Source organism: Pelodiscus sinensis, chromosome 15, assembly GCF_049634645.1.
Source record: "Pelodiscus sinensis isolate JC-2024 chromosome 15, ASM4963464v1, whole genome shotgun sequence".
NCBI classification, from domain to species: domain Eukaryota; kingdom Metazoa; phylum Chordata; order Testudines; family Trionychidae; genus Pelodiscus; species Pelodiscus sinensis.
The window spans coordinates 19,455,542-19,458,494 of record NC_134725.1 but is presented as its reverse complement, the minus strand read 5'-3'; positions in this window follow the sequence as shown (position 1 = coordinate 19,458,494).

Here is a 2,953-nt window from a genome sequence, read left to right as displayed (position 1 = left end):
TGTTTTTTAAAAAAAAAGCCTGGATAATTTCTTATTGGGGAAGTTAGAATTGAAAAGAAGTACAAGTTTGCAGTTGCAAGTTTAAAAGGTACCATAGTTTATTTGCAATTAAAGCTATCTTTTTAGTCACTATTTAAAAAGGCTTTTCAACTACCCTAATTCTTTGCTAGGGAAGAGACATGAAGCTCAGTTTTTCAGAGAGCTAGTAATCTGACAGATCTGAAAATTCCATACTTCTAGTAGAAAATGGACCTCTGTGCTCTGATTTTTGGTAGAAATAACAGATTGCCCCTTCACTAGAAGGATACCCTTCCCTGACTGTTTTGAGTTGCATCAATTTGGCCGATACTTGTTTATTGGATCTTAGACATCATGTTAACTGCTCAGGGAGAGTGAGATTTCTCTTGCTCTGTAATAGGGATGGGAGGGGACTTTTTTCAGTCAGGGGCTGCTGCCTCACAGAGAAACAGTTGGACTGCACACAAGTGAGACACAAGCCCAAACTTCCTCACTGATGTGGCCCCTGAGGGAAGAGGAGAGACCGTCTCTCCTGCCCCACCCCTACCCTTGGTGAGAGCCTAGGCAGCCCCAGGCTAATAGATCTTGTGTGCTGCAGCCCCAGGGGGAGCTAGCAGGGCGTCTGGAGTGCCAGTGCTGAGGGGGATCCCTGAGCAAGCTGGAGGCCATATATAGCCACCCCTGTTCTCTATAACAAAGTGAAATTAGGACTGGAGGACTCAGTGCTGCTCCCACTGTAGTTTCAAAAACAAAGAATCAGTGCAAGACAAATACTGTATGCAAGAAAATATGCTTTTCTGGAGATGTTGGAAGGTAAGTGTTACCTTTCACAGCTGATTAATTCATACGTGACTAAACCATATTGTGGACCTCACTGGCGTTATTTCTGTAGCACAGAGGTCAGAACTTTTTGGCCTAACCAGGGCTGGATTAAGGCATGGGCTAGCCAGGCAGTTGCCTGGTGTGCCAGCTTATGGGGGGTGCCTGATGGCAGCTATAAGGTGCTGCATGCCTGGCTCCTGGATCGCAGGCTGCTGCAGCAGCTCCCAGCGGCCCCCTGCAGCGGCTGCCCAGGGTGGGGGCTGCATTAATCCCCACAGCGCTCTCTCCCCCCCCCCCCCCCCAACAGCCATGGCCAGGTTCGGTCCGCTCCAGGCTGTGCAGTCAGGCACGTGCATCCTGCCGCTGCCAGCTCTGCATGCCCTCCCACACGTGCCAGGTGGGGGTGGGGCTGTGCATGCACCCTTTCCCATGTGCCAGGCAGGGCTGTACCTGTGCCCTCCCCTATGTGCTGGTGCGGGGGTGGTGCTGTATATGTGCCCTCCCCCAACCCGGGGCGCAATTAACCTGTCTGCGCAGGGTGCCGGAATGGCTCTGTTAGGCCCTGGGCCTAACCACCACATTTGGGTAAAGAAATTCTGTGGTGGGCTTGGGGAACAGTGTAGGCTTTAGTCAGGTGCCTCCTAGTCAGTGTGGCAGTGGGGATAAGGCAGGTTCCTGCAGTCCTGGCTATGTACAACTCCGGGGTAGGAAATTCCACATGTGGACTTTGCTTGTAGCCACTGTTTCTGCAGGTTCCTTTGGTCACAATACCCTCCTCCTGGCTAATGGGAGCTGCAGGCTCAGCACCGGGCAGTGCACAAAGCCTCTTACTTTACACACCCCCTAGCCCTACAAGTGGTGTGGGCCTCCAGGTAGGCCACAAGACTGCTTTGGACTGGTAATCCTGAAAGATGCATATAAAAGCATTGATGGTCCAGATATGGCTTACAGTTTTCCCTTCCCTGCTTTTGCCTCTTCAGCCAAGAGTATTGTAGTGTGCATTTTCTTAGATGTACTTAAAGCCACATGAGGGAATTCTGTGCCATTGCACAATGCAGACAGAATTCAATTTTTTTCTGCCGAAATGGTGTTGCAAAACTGCTGGCTGCCACTAGGGGCAGCAACTGACAGTCCAGCTGCTCAGCTCACAATGTGGGATGTGGGCAGGCTGTGCTTTTTTTTTTTTTTTTTTTTTTTTTTTGGTCTGGCCCTGGTTAGTCATGTGGTATAGCTAGCCCCCTTGTATGGCAGCTTCTCAAGTCAATAAGCTGCTCCCTTACTTCTGCCCTTCTGTAACACCCAGTGCATGATGGGATTGCTGTTTTTGAGGGAGATTGAGGAGGATCTTTTAAAGGGTGGGGCCCTTTCCTGCAGTAGCTGTAGGTCATTTCTGCTTGGCAAGAAATAACTAAGCTATGAAAAACCTGGGGCTGGGCAGGGGCAAGAGTGCAGGTTTCTAGGCCACCAACCCTCTCCAGCATCCCTAACTGCCCTCTCCCAAGACACACAACCCTTCAGTTCTTCCTCTGTCTGGTATTATCCTTTATTTGGAAACTTGAACTATAGTAACTCTAGAAGGGCAAGGTGGGGGAAAAAATGTGAGGGAGTGGGTATTTTTCCTCCTAAGATATACTGGCACATGTGATGCACCTCCACTAAGGCACCAGACAAAAAGCATAACAGGAAGTGGCTTGTGAAAGAAGGTTTCTTAAACACTCTGCACCCAGGGGCATCTTGTTAGACATACTTAAACAAGTATTAAAACTGGTGTGATTATATGGTATTATCTTGACACATGCACAATTGTTTTGGTTCAGCACTTCCTAAGATTAAAAACTCCTGAAGAAGAACAAGCCTGGTTACCTAACAAAATTAGTGTTACCTTTCAAAACTCACTGCAGCTCAGGGTACATTAGATAAATTCCTACAGCCTAAAGCAGTGGTAACCAACCAGTAGATCCTGGAGCCTCTGAGTGGTGAGCCTGACTTGTTTGGCCAAGAGCTTATCAAGCACTGGCTCTTCAGCTGCCCCTCCCCTGACTGCTGCACATCTCCTGCCCTCTGCCTTAGAGCTGTCCCCTCAGGAGTCTCTGACTTTGTGGGCAGGGCAGAG